Consider the following 13314-nt stretch of genomic DNA (forward strand, 5'->3'; position numbering starts at 1 on the left):
AGAGCCCCCAGGCTGTTGGGGTGGGCTACGTGGAGGGCAGGGAAGAGGGGTGTCAGAAACAGGTGATGGTGAGATGCTGAAAGAGGACCAGGTCTAAGGAGCAACAGTTCCCAGTGTGCAGTGGCCTTGGAATGGCCACATGGGGAAGTCCAAGAGACTCATCTGGCGGGCACACCTCGGGGAGGTTGTAAGGTGTGAGAGTGGATGAGATCTCCTGGGCAGGAATGCTGGATGAGAAGAGACGGGGGCTTGAGACCCAGCCCTGAGCATCTCCTGCACATCAATGAGAACCTGGCCTAGCAGATGGAGGCCAAGAGGCAGACGGAGGGGAATGTGAGGACAGTGGGGCCCCTACAGCCGGGAGAAGGGGGGAGATGAACAGAGTTGACCAGTTGACCAGCCCAGCCCAGCCCACCAAAGCCAGTGACTCTACCTGCCTCCCCACTGGGACACATTCTCTCTCCCCAGCCGAAAACAGGTGAAGACTCCTCACGGGCAGAGGAGAGGGCAAGGTGCTGGGCAAGCTGGGGGAGGAGGGGAAGGCAGGGGGCAGGAGCAGAGGTGACTTTAGGACAGCCCACGACTGCCCTCCCCACCCCAGCTCCCCAGCTGGGATGGGGATGGAGATCCTGGCCAGCCCCTCCCTGATTGTCCCCAGGACCAGCCCCTTCCCCATTGTCCCATTCTTGGCTGCTCAGCAAACACATCTCCAGGAGCTGGGGCTGGGCAGGTAGGTCTCTCAGACTTGGGGGAGTCAGGGTTGATGCCCCTAGCTCACACATGATTCCCCGGATTCTCCACAGGGTTCACAGGCCAAACCTGAGAAGAGGTGTATGTAGCGGGGTGGGTAAGGGGATCAGAGTTGCGTGCCAGGGATAATTCAGCAGAGGCCACCCCAGGTGTCTTTGGAGAGCCACAGGACTGCCTGTGACAGTTGTGTGGGCTCCTGGGACCAGGGCCTGCAGACAGTTCTGCACTCGAGGAGCCAGGTGCCGGGTGTGCCCAACCCAGACTGGAAGCAGCCCAAACAGGATGGCGCGCCACGTAGCCAGGAAAAAAGGAGGGGGAGGCCGGTCAGGAGCCGTGTGGGTCTCTAAGATGTGTTTTTAAGTGAAAAAAAAAAAAAAAAAGGCAACCGTGGGGAACACTGAGTATAGTATCTACCATTTGTACAAAAAAGAAGAGGGAGGAAATTTACAGATACACATATTTGCTCGTCTGGGCTTGTCTGTGGATGGAGACCCAGGAAACTGGTGACACGGGCTGCCTCCGGGGAGGGGAAGCAGGTGGCTGGGGAAGGGGTGGGAGGAGGAACTCTCACTGTATTCTCGTTTGTATCTTTTTAATTTTAGAATCATTTGAATGTATCACCTACAACAACAAAAAAAAGACACATAGAAAACTATCAACTATCACATAGAAAACTATCAACTATCACATATCAACTATATATCAAACTATATGTGTACATATGTGTAGAAGGGTCATAGCACTCATAAGGTCCTCAAAAGGGACTGTGACCCTGGAAGGGGAGAGAACACTTCACTTAGGTGCTGACTGGCCGTGGAAAAATGTCTTAACCTCTCTGGATTGCTTCCATAAAAAGGGGAGGGATTACACCCACTTCACGGGCATGTTGCAAAGATGAAAAGTGACCTTGGAGGGTAAAGCATTATCAGCTGTGCATAGACGCTTCTTGAAGGGGATGACTTGTCATCCAGCTCTCTCCACAGCCCCTCCAAGACTCCTATGAGCCCACAGTCCTCCCAGCGGTTCTCACGGAGGCCGCTGGCTCGCCCCTGCCCGCCTCCTTGAGTCTTCCAGGTCTGAAGGCCTCTCTTCCGGGTCACCCCTTTCCCAGCCTCTCTATTCAGAACCCACTCAGTGTCCAGGCTCAGCCTCCACTTAAGATACCATCTAGCCCCGATCGCCCTCCCAAGACAAGCAGATTCAGCTCCTGCTCTGGGGTCAGGAGGCATCTAACAGGCATCATGAACCCAGCATGGCCAAGATGGGAGGATCGCCCCTCCCCTGACTTCCCCATCTCAGTCTGTGACCTCCTGGGGGCCGCTCAGGCATTACACCTTCAACCTTCCCCAAACCCAAGCATCAGGATAACATCACAATAACCAACATTAGCGTTTACTCTCCCTGGAGAAGGAAACCACGGACAGGGGAGCCTGGTGGGCTGCATGCAGTCCCTGGGGTCGCAAAGAGTTGGACACGACTGAGCGATTAAAACGAGTGTTTACTCTGGGCCAAGCCCTGGAGGCTCCTTTGACCCTCATGACATCCCAGAGTTGGGTGCTGTTATTTTCATTCCCCACCGTCCCTCCGGGAGTTCAGGAGCTGCCCCCAACGGGTGAACGGAGGGACTGAGACCTGGACTCGGGCCCCACGCTGAGTCCATCCAGCCTGCAGCACCCTCCCTGCAGCCAGCCACGCCCCCGCTGGCAACTCCGTGGGGTCCTCTCTGAGCCTCCTGCCTCCACTCCCCACGCAATCCTGTCTCCGCACGGGCTGAGGACCCACGTCACTCCTTAGCGCGGAGCTCTGCTTCTCACTGAGTCCTCCTGCCCTCTGACCTCCCCTCTCCTCTCCCACCCTGACCCCCCGGCCATGCGGGTCCTCCTTCTTGTCCCTCTGGGTCTGTACACTGGCCACCCCTTCTGGATGAGATCCTCTGAGACTCCCCGGTTCGTACCTTCCTACCATTCCAATCTTGACCCAAAGGCTGCCTCCTCCGAGAGGTCCCGCAGGTGCTCTCCGTCTGCGTCCTGATCTTCCACACAGCGTTTGTCTGATCCAAACCTATTTCACCCGCAATCTCTGCAAGTGCTGAGGGACCTCCACCCTCGGCTTCACCCCGAACCTCAGTGCCTGGCACACGGGGACACTTTATAAACATCCGATGACTGCCAAAACCAAGATACTCTCAGCTCGTCATAATTCCCGTCAGGGACCTACGGAGGGCGATGTGGCAGAACGTGACCAGGAGGAGCTATTTTTGTCACCAGAGTCAGGGGAGCCTCTCAGTGGAGGTGGCCTCTGGAGCGGGGACCAGAAGGAGACCTTCTGTGGTGCTGGAGCCGGGCAGGATGTCTGGAGCCCTGGGCCTGCGCCTCACGCTCTCATGGAGCACTGGCTTCTTTGCAGGTGTCCCCAGGCGTCCTCCCAGTGGGGTGCCCAAGGTCCTAGGCCCAGAAGACAAGCTCTAAGAACAGGAGGGGGCAGTGGTGGTGTGGGCCACAGGCAGGGCCAGCAGGAGAAAGCGGTAGACAGGCCTCGGAAGGGCCAGAGACAGCGGTAGGACTAGTCCTGCTCATCCACGGCCATGAGGGACTGTCGCCATCAGAATGCCTACTATGTGCAGGCAAAGAGCTACAAGCTCACCAGTCATCTTTGACCATCTGAGCAGCCTCCTGATGCCAGACTCTCAGACTCCATTTATTCATTCCTTCATCACCCTAAAAACATGCTGAGCTGGAATGGCAACTGCCCTCATGCCTGATGCTAAAGCTGAAGCTCCAATACTTTGGCCACCAGATATAAGAGCCAGCTCATTGGAAAAGACCTTGATGCAGGGAAAGATTTAAGGCAGGAGAAGGGGACAACAGAGGATGAGACAGTTGGATGGCATCACCGACTCAATGGACCTGAGTTTGAGCAAATTCTGGGAGATGGTGAAGGATGGGAAAGCCTGGCGTGCTGCAGTCCATGGGGTCACAAAGAGTCGGATATGACTTAGTGACTCAACAACAACTGCCTGGTGTGTGTCCAACACTGTCCAGTGCTTTCCCTCAGAGGGCACTCTGTAAATTATTGTGAAATGAATAAACATTTATTGAGCACCTACTGTGTGCAGAGAGAAAAAAATGAATACGACAGCACTCTGCTTTGCTGAGTTCTGTGTGCAAGTATCTGCAGACAGGAGGAAAGGGTTCTCACGACCAGAAGGCTTAGAGAGAAGGTCCCCAGAAAGACATGGAGCAAAAGACATTCCCCAAAGGGGAATCAGGGCTGGGAGGGGCAGCAAGTGGGACCTAGGCCTCAGGGTGGGATGATTAACCAGGAGGCTCAGGGGCCTGGAGCTAAGTGGGCTACTGGGCAAAGACAGAGGGGTCTGAGGAGAGAAAAGCAGCAATTCTTGGCACTTACATTCTCAGAAACCAAACATCCCAGAAAAAAAGAATCTGGACACTCAAGCCTCTCTCAGTGGCACCTCCAAGATTTCTACACAGAGGAGAAGCTTTCCAGCTTTCTGATCAAGACCCAGAGTGAAAGCGAACATACTGTACTTGTTACACAATATGGTCCATACATTTTAAAAGCTGAAATAGGAGCCTCACCCTACTCACTCAGCCAGTAAAGAGTCTGACTGCAATGCAGGAGACCTAGGTTCGATCCCTGGGTCAGGATGGTCCCCTGGAGAAGGAAATGGCAACCCACTCCGCTGTTCTCGCCTGAAGAATCCCATGGACAGAGGAGCCTGGCGGGCTACAGTCTATGGGGTGGCAAAAGTTGGACACGACTGAGTGACTTGCACGCACAGGAGCATCACAAAGTAATATTTGCCCTCACATATAAGTGTTTGAAATTTTTTTATTTCATTAAAAAAACAGAAGTAGTGGACCCACAAACTCAATTTCACAACCATTAATGGGTCAGGACGTGGACACAGGTTGAAAAGCACACACCTTCGTGGTGCTTAGGAGCTGTGAATAGTTTGAGATGGGATCTAGAGCTTATCTTGAAACTGTGAGTGACTATTCTTGGATTGTGGGCTTTTGGGGGGGCACAACTGTGGGGTGAGTTGTTGGAGGCCAAGGGGGAATATTTGGACAAGACTGTCAGATCCTCAGGGTCATAGGACCACCACGCTGTGGCCCAGACAGGAGGGACTTCAGGTCCTGGGTCCAATCCCTTCCCCGGTTCTGGGTTAGAACCCACTGCTGTCCCCTACAACAGACGCCAGAGCAGTTGCTTGCCCACCTCCCATGATAGGGATCTCAGCCGCTTCTCAGCAGCTCCCTCGAGTGTGGGGAGTGAGGCTGTGCCAAGCTATTAAGGCAGCTGATGACTGGAAGTCCTTCCCAGGGCTGACTGTTCTTGCTGTCCCCTGGCCTGTTATCTCAGGGATTTGGGCCAGCTTGAGCATGAGGCTATGGCCTGCTCTCTGCCCCACTCGGGTCCCTCTCCTCCCTGTGGCCCGGCTCCTGCCCTGTGTCTCAGGGGTGGCCCTGGGGCCCAGCCAGAGAGAGGCTCCTTCCAAGGTCAGCTGGCCTCAGGATCTGCAGCTGCACAGCCCGGCGCTGGTGCTCAGCCAGCCCTGCACCCCCACCCAGCAGGTCTGGAGGGCTTAGCGGAGAGGTCAGGTGCCAACACTCAACACGGCCAGAGCAGCAGAGCCTGAAGGTGATGGCTGAGGACCTGGAAGTCTGCCAAGAGTGGTCACTGAGTGGGCGGGACACACAGAAGCCCGTGTCCACAACAGGCCAGGTTATACTCCCAGGCTCACGAGATCTCCCTGGCGACCCGTAGGTGCAGGGGCACTAGCCCACCCAACGAGTCAGGGGATGGAGGCTTGGAGGGGTGGAAAGGCTGCTGAAGGCCACACAGCCGCTCAGGGGTGCGGTTGGACTTAAACCCAGATTTTCTGTCCCTCACCCACAGGGATCACGGAAGCCAAAGGGGCGCAGCCTCGCGGGAAGCAGGGGAGAGCTGGTCTGCCTCTGGGAGGGGAACAGGCTGGAGTCCTCGGACCCCAGGGTCAGAGCCAAGGCAGTAGGGCCAGGCAGGTAGCAATTAGCTGAACCTTTCAGACACAAGTTGGCTCTGTCTGGAGGAGGTGGGGAGCTCCCCCTGAAAAGGGTGCGGGGGGGCTCTGATGTCCATGGGTGAGTGACTGCAGCCGTGTCTGCCCCCTCCACGTTACCCACAGCAGGGCCCCTCTAACTCTGGGCCTCCCACCTCCCTTGGGGGGCCTCATGGAGTTCCCAAATTTCTGACCCCCATCCCATCTGTGACCCAGACTGAGTGGCACCTTAGCTCTTCCAGGCTGGGGATGGAGGGCTAAACTTCTCAGGGCTGCAGTGGGAGAAGGGAGGCTCCAACAGGAATGTGGGATGGGGGTTAAAGAGGAGTTGCCGGGTTGGGTGGGGAAGAGACTTCACTGGGGCATCCCAGAAGCCAGACGGTAAAACTTGGTGCCGATCCTGCCTCCGAGACAAGGTTGGGTGAACGCCCCTCGGGAGGCCTCAATCTCCCCATCAGTAAAATGGGATCAGCCCCTCATGGTGGACATAGCCCCTCCTCCTTGGCCTCTCTAAGGTCCTCTCCTATCCTGGTAGCCTGGGTGGGGCTGGGTGGGCACGAGAACAGATGGGGTAGCAAAAGGAAAAAGCCAGGCTCTCCCCACTCAACTCCATCACTATAGGTTGTCCCTTCACACAGAGGAGCAAAGAGAGGTTCCTAGGGGACGTTGACCTGGTGAATGTCACTGGGAACAAGTAAGTGATCCAATCCAGGCCTACCTGACTTGGGCAAACTTCTTCGCTCAGCTGCACCCACTGTGACAAGGGGGGCTACTGCCCCTGCCCTTCTCTCCCACCTAGAGGTTTTCCCAGATCAGCTCATTCCCCGCGTAGATACTGGGAGCATCCCACGAGACAGGGGATGTCAGCAGCCCTAGGAGGCGAGAGGCAAAGGAATCAGAAGGAGTCCTGGGCTCTGGTCCAGCCCCAACTCTGTCACCCTCACTGTGTGACCTTGGGCAAATCACTGTGGTCTCTGGGCTCCCAGCAGAGTGCTAGAGAAACAACAGACACAGGAGCAGGCCAAGGCTGCAGGGTAAAGGTGACGAGAGTGGCCTCCATTGTCCAGGGGCTGTTTCTGCCCAGCTCCACCCATACTCCACCTCATCTTGCCCCTGCCCTTCGGAAGTCCCTCAGACCCCACACCAGGCCCACCCAAGCAGGCCTAGACCCAAGCTGCTGGGTGATGGGTCACCACGGCAACGCTGACTCCCCACACAGCTCCAGCTGGGGTCTGGACCACCAGGGCCTACCTTTCTTTGTAGCCCCGCTCCTTGACCTGCCAGTGCCCCTCATGGATGCCTCCCCCTGCTCATGGGCCAGATGTTCCAGCTTCTGGAGTAGGGCTGGTCAATGACTGGCCAGGTAGCCACAGGCGCAGGGTGGGGAGGGGATGGGCGCAAGGAGAGGAAGGAGAGCCCTGGCTGGATGGGGTGCACTGTCCTTCCCTCAGGGGGCCAAATGGAGGGGTGAAGGATGCCTAGAACTGGGGCTGGGTGCATTCCCAGCAGGACAAACAACGCATGGCTCTTTCTACCTGTCGGACCTGGAGCAGACTCTTCCTTCTCACTGAGCCTCAGTTTTCTCATCTGGGAAGTGGGAGTGATGGCCTTCACAGGGTGCTATGGAGGATTAAGTGAGATCACAAACATTAAGTCCAGTGTAGAGTCTGGCACATCGGACCGTGTCCCACTCCTGCAACTGGACCTCTGGGAAAACCTCTGTCACCCCAGCTGCCATCCATCAGAGCCGTTCACATGTATGAGTGTGTGAGTGAACAGATGTGAGTGTGTGCAAGCATGTGAGAGAAATTGTGTGTGATAGTAGGCCAGAGAGCTCAGGAGTTAGAGGGGGTGTATGTGAGTTGGGATGAGATGGGGGAAACATGGGTGGGGGCCCCGGGGGCCGCACCCCAGCACTCCTCCCACCTGTTTGCCTGGTCTATGAGTCCTGAACAGAAGCAGTGGTCTGGGAGCCTGGCAAACCCCTTCGGTTTCAAACCGGTGTCTGGTCGCTTTCCATTTGTGTCCAGTCGGCCCCTCCCCCTCGCAGAACCTTAGTTTCCCTGTCTGTGAACAGACAGAATTATCAACGCTCAAGTCAGGTTCAACATGGGGACCAGACGGCGCGCTGGGCTGCGGGGGCAGAACTGGCCCAGGCCCTTGGGAATGGGGCGGGGCCGGGGGAGAGGAGGGAGACCCAGAGCTAGCTGAAGCGTGAGCCCTCCCTCCCCCTGGCTGCACCCCACCCACCACCCCGGCAGTCCCTTGTGTGCGCGCCGGCAGGAGCGCGCGCACACACACGCGCGCGCGCGCGCGCGCGCGCGCGCGTGTGACTCAAGGTCTATTCATAGCTGAGCTCCACCAGCTGCAGCGTCACAAGCAGAGGGGCCTCAGCCCATATTATTATTTCAATTACCATCTGAATTAAAAGTTTGAGCAGCGATCAGCCCACGTAGCGAGGAGAAGAGGGAGCAGGAGAAAAATGAAGATGAAAAAGAGAAGAAGGGCTGTGCTCCGAGATTCCCCCCCACACACACATACACACTCCAAGGAGGACTGAGTCTCTGAGGAGGCTTAAAGGTTATGTCAAGCCCCAGGATTCCTGCCTGCCCCTTGCCCGGGGGCCCAGGGTCCTCGTGGGAATGGGAGGAGCATTTCTAGAGGACAGCCCAACCACAGCTACTTTGTGGACACAGATCGCTCAGCCCAGATTCTTGACCACACGGATGGGCATGCCAAGCTCAGAGAGGGTGAGGAGCTGATCTAAGGTCACACAGTGAGCCACACCCATGGCTCCTGGCTCCAAGACCCTCTCTCACCAGACAGGCCCTTCCACGGTTTCTCTAGACCTCGCACGTTGTATGACACTGACAGCTGTGGGCGGCCCTAGGGCAGGACCAGGGAGGACTGAGGTGGACCTGACATCCCCATTGGCTTCTCTCCCTGCTCCCTTCTCCCTGTTTCCAAGGCTGGCTCCCCTAGCCCAGAACCACACACGCAGCTCTCTGCCAAACCACCCGCAGTCTGCACCCCTAGCCCCAGACCTCACTCCACCATCAGCCCAAAGACCCCTCCTTGCCACCAGTGCAGGGGACAGAGCCCTGGCCCAAATCTAACTGTCCAGTCACCTTTGGGCAGGCCATTTGCTGTCTCTGAGCCTCCGTCTTCCCCTTTGTAAAATGAGTTTTCCTCCTAGGTGCATGTCTATTTCTATGTCTTCAGAACGGAGCCCTCAGAGGATCTCTGAGGGGGTGTCATATTGTGGGGGCGACACGCCATCTCTTGCCAAGCCCCAGCCCAGGGGAGGGACATTTTCCAATCTTCCTCAAGGAAGTCCCAGGGACAGCCCCAGAGAACTGGACTGGCCCGCACTCAAATCCAGGCTCCTCCACTTCCCTGCTGTGTGACCTTGGACAAATCACAGAGACTCTCTGAGCCGTGGCTCCCCCATCTGTAACACGGGGACCTCGGCTCGACATTGTGGGGTTGCTGGGAGGGTTAAATGAGAAGGCTTTTTACAAAGGCTCCTAGCTTGATGTCTGGTGCGACGCTGTTTCTTTCTGGAAGCCGGTAAGTGACGGTGCTGCCTCCCAGCCCCTGCTAGGGACAGCAGAGACCCTGGAGATCTTGGAGCTGAGGATGTTATCAACCTCACCCAAAAAGCAGGAGTCACCAGCTCAGGACCCTGGCAGGTACTCATCTGGTTCTGTCTGAATAGCTCCCAGAATGAAGAGCTCACTACTTCACAAAATATCCACAGAAGCACCTCCAGCTCTGGGAATCTTCTAGAAGGGGCCAGAATCTTCCATCTTAACCCTCAATCCAGCCTGTCTCTGATGGGGACTGCCTGAAACTGCCTTGAAAATGAGTCTGAAAGACAGCTCTTCAAATAGACCACGCAAGGGATGGGATTAATGGTCAGGGAAGGTGGGGGTGGGACAGCCAAGAAGCAGGGAGGGAGGAGGGAGGGACCAAGGGTCTCTTAGAGCTCCTCAGAGCTCCTGGGTTCTGTCTGGGCTGGGCTCAGCCTTCCACAGGAGGCGTGTATGTGCCTGTCTGTCTCTCCGCTTGCAGCTGGGGCTGGGAGCCAGAAGCTCTGGGTTCAGGCCCCAGATCTGCTTCTTCCAACCCCAAACCATTACTGTGACCTGGGGGGGGGGGGGGGGTGGTCTACTTCCCTCTCTGGGCTTAAGTTTTCAATTTTGCAAAATAAATAAATAAATAAGACCATCAGATCAGTGATGTAAGTGCCAACCCTTCTGTCTGAATTGAAACCCTGTCTTGTCAGTGGCTGCTCAGCTTGCACCCCACCTCCAGGCTGGCGTGCCAGGAGCCGAGGGGTCTCTGAGTGTCTGGTTTCAAGCCAGAGACCTTGTCTCCTCCCCCATGCTCCTCTTCCATCTAGTAGCTTTTTCACATCTGGTGCTTTTGCAGGCTCTATCAGCCAGCCCTATTTTACAGGTGAGGAGATGGAGGCCTAGGAAAGTGAAGTCACTTGCTCAAGGTCACAGAGAGCCAAAGTTCAGAACACCAACTCTGTGATCAAGACAGCAGCAGGACTCAAGGGCATCTATTTTCAGGAGAGTCACCAAGATCTTGAATGGCCAACTGTTCTCTATCCAGATGTACGCTTTGTCCAGGGGGGTTGTGTCAGGGGGCTGCCCAAGGTCACACAGGCCAAGCAATGACAGATTGGGGTCCAGAACCCAGGCTCCCTGCCTCCCAGGCCTCACCCTGCCAGGGGGACAGCAACATGGTCTGACCTCCTGCCCTGTCCAGGGATCGCCACGATTAGACCCTCATCCTGCCTCGAGGCCTGACTTGGAGGCTTCCAGAAGCCCTCAACACCTGAGACTGAGGGGGAAGAGTGAGCAGGAAGACAGGAAAGAAAGTTGAGGGTTGGCCGCTTGCCCCCCAGCCCTCTGTCCCTCCCTCTCCTTCTCTCCTCGTGCAGGGGGAGCGGCGCTGATGTAATGCACTCAGCTTTGGTCCCGGTGCCAATCTCAGAAGAGAGACGACAGATTGCGTGAGCCAAATTTGGCATCCTAGGGGGAGAGGCATGAAAAGTGGAGATGTGGAGGAGAGGAGCGAGGAGCCTGGGAGGTGCGGGAGAAGGCCCCCTGCCCAGCAGACCCCTAAATGCCTCCCTCCTTCGACTCCAGCCCCCCTCCTCCCTAGCTCAACCTGGGCTCGGGGCCTCCCCTCCTCACTCTGAGAGGCCAGCCTGGCTGCACCCTGGACCCTCCAGGCCCGGTGCTGCCGGTCCTGCCCGCCCCCCCACCCCCTCACAACACACTGCTCCAGCTCCATTTCCCACCGCCGCTAGTCTCCTGGTTACCATGTTGCTGGTTGTCATGTCGCTTACATGTCCTCGTGACTCAGTGGTCCCCGCAGAGGGGCCCCCTCCTCCTCACACCCCCCACAGCACACGCCCCCGCCTCCCCCAGATCCACATTAAGAACCAGCCCGCCCTGTAAGCCTACACGGTTCCTCCTCCCCTTCCCTCTTAGATCCTAAGCTGAGAAATTTTTTCACAGCATCTCCTGAAGCGACTTCATTCTAGCTCTGCAAATGTCTGTTAAGAACCTACTATGCTCTGGGCTTGTGTCCGCTGCTTCCCGAGACCTGACATAGTCTATAAATCACTCAGCAACCCAGTGAAGGCAGTACCATCAGTACCACTCTCCAGGTGGAGAAACTGAGGCTCAGAGAGGTCAAGCGAGAGGCCCAAGGTCACCCAGCGGAAATTCAAGGCCAGCTCTGTCTGTTCCGAGTCACCCCCAAAACTTTTTATGGGAGAAAAGCTTCTCATTCAAGGGTAACCCAAAGGTTCCTGAGAACTAGCTCCCAAGCCCCAAGTCCCTCCTCTAATTCTGAACACTCCTCTTCTTGGTCAGCCCTTTTTCAGGCCATATTCCCCTCTCCTCATTAGCTCTTCATCTTCCCAAAGGTAAAAGGAATCCTCACTCCCAACTGCTCAGTGCATTCCCCAGCCTGTGAACAGCTCTCAGCTCATGTGAGCCAAGGCCCCCCCACCCCGACTTGGAGGTCAGTGGGACATGCAGTGGTGTCCTCATTCCACGGATACGGAGGCTGAGGGTCAGGGAGAAGAGGGATTTGTCCCCTGTGCTGGCTCCTCAGCTAGCTGAGCTGATTTCTAGGAGCCTGAATGGAGGGTATACAAGGCCCACTGCCTGGCATGGAAAACCCCAGAGAAAGCCCATCCTCTCGGTGGAGAACAGAGTAGAATGTTCTAGGTCCAGCCTTCCGATTTGGCTGTGGGTCAGCTCAACAGCCAATAGCCTTGGCTCCTGCCATGTTGCACCTCAGCCCTTACCCCACCGCTCTCTTCTAAATTTTGTTCCCTTCATCCTTCTCCAAGCTGGGGCCACAGTTTGACTCTCAGGCCCCCAAATACTGCTAAGGGCTCCCCCAAATCCCAAAGCCCTGGAGGTCACAAGACTGGATGTGGGGGAGAAGCAGAATAGACATTTTGCGTGCGCACACACACACACACACACACACACACACACACACCCCTCAGCGGCCCAGCTTCTCTCTGAGCCTTGCATGGGTGGCCTCGCTCTCTTGGTTCCCCAATACCTCAGCCTGCTTCTTGGCACTCTGCTGCTCTTAAGGCCCTCACCTGCCAGCGGAGCCAGGCTACCCTCCACCTGTCTCTCCCCCACCCCCGACCCCTCCCCATGGCAGAGCCTAGGCTCTGGGGACAGAGGTGTGATGGAGATGCTGGGGTGGGGGGGGCGGGGAACGCTGGACACTGTCGCAGTTGGAGGGAAGTTTCCCTACTCCAGGGCTCATTCAGACCTCTCTTTCCTGGGGGTTCTCCGTCTGGGCAGGGAAAAGCAGTCTAGCCTCTCTCCACAGCCTGCCTCCCACACTGTGAAACATGAACTGCCTTCTTCCCTGGATACTCGTCCACCCACCCTAGGGTCTTGGGGTCCAAAGTAGGTACTCGAAACACAAGTGGGATTTTGTTCAAGCAGGGCCGTTTGCCAACAGGCTGCAGTTGGGGAGATGAAAAGGAGACGGACCCTTCCCCCTCCCCCCTTGCCACAAGTCACCTGCCTCGAAACTCCTCCAACCCAGTGTGACAACTGGAGGTGGGTGGAGGCAGGGAAAGGTCATGGCCGGGACAGGAGGTCAAGGAGCCTTTCCCTCACCTCTACCCCCGTTTTCTGGCAGAAACCCAGACCTCGATGGTTCCGACGACGACGGATAGAGGACAAAACTCACCAGATCCCGGGGAATCGCCTGACCGCGCTGAACGCGCGCCTGGCAGCGGGAACCCGGGTTAGAGATCAGGTTCAGAGCGAGCGGGGCCCGAACCGCCAGGTCCCGGGACACACAGACACGCACGAGACCGGACAGACGGACGGACAGCGCCAGTGGCGAGCGCGGGCCCGGCTTACCGCGGGGCGCAGGGTCCGACGAGTCTCCGGGAGGCGGCGAGCCGGCTTTACATCCCAGGCGCGATCGGG

This window comes from Budorcas taxicolor, chromosome 5, assembly GCF_023091745.1.
Source record: "Budorcas taxicolor isolate Tak-1 chromosome 5, Takin1.1, whole genome shotgun sequence".
NCBI classification, from domain to species: domain Eukaryota; kingdom Metazoa; phylum Chordata; class Mammalia; order Artiodactyla; family Bovidae; genus Budorcas; species Budorcas taxicolor.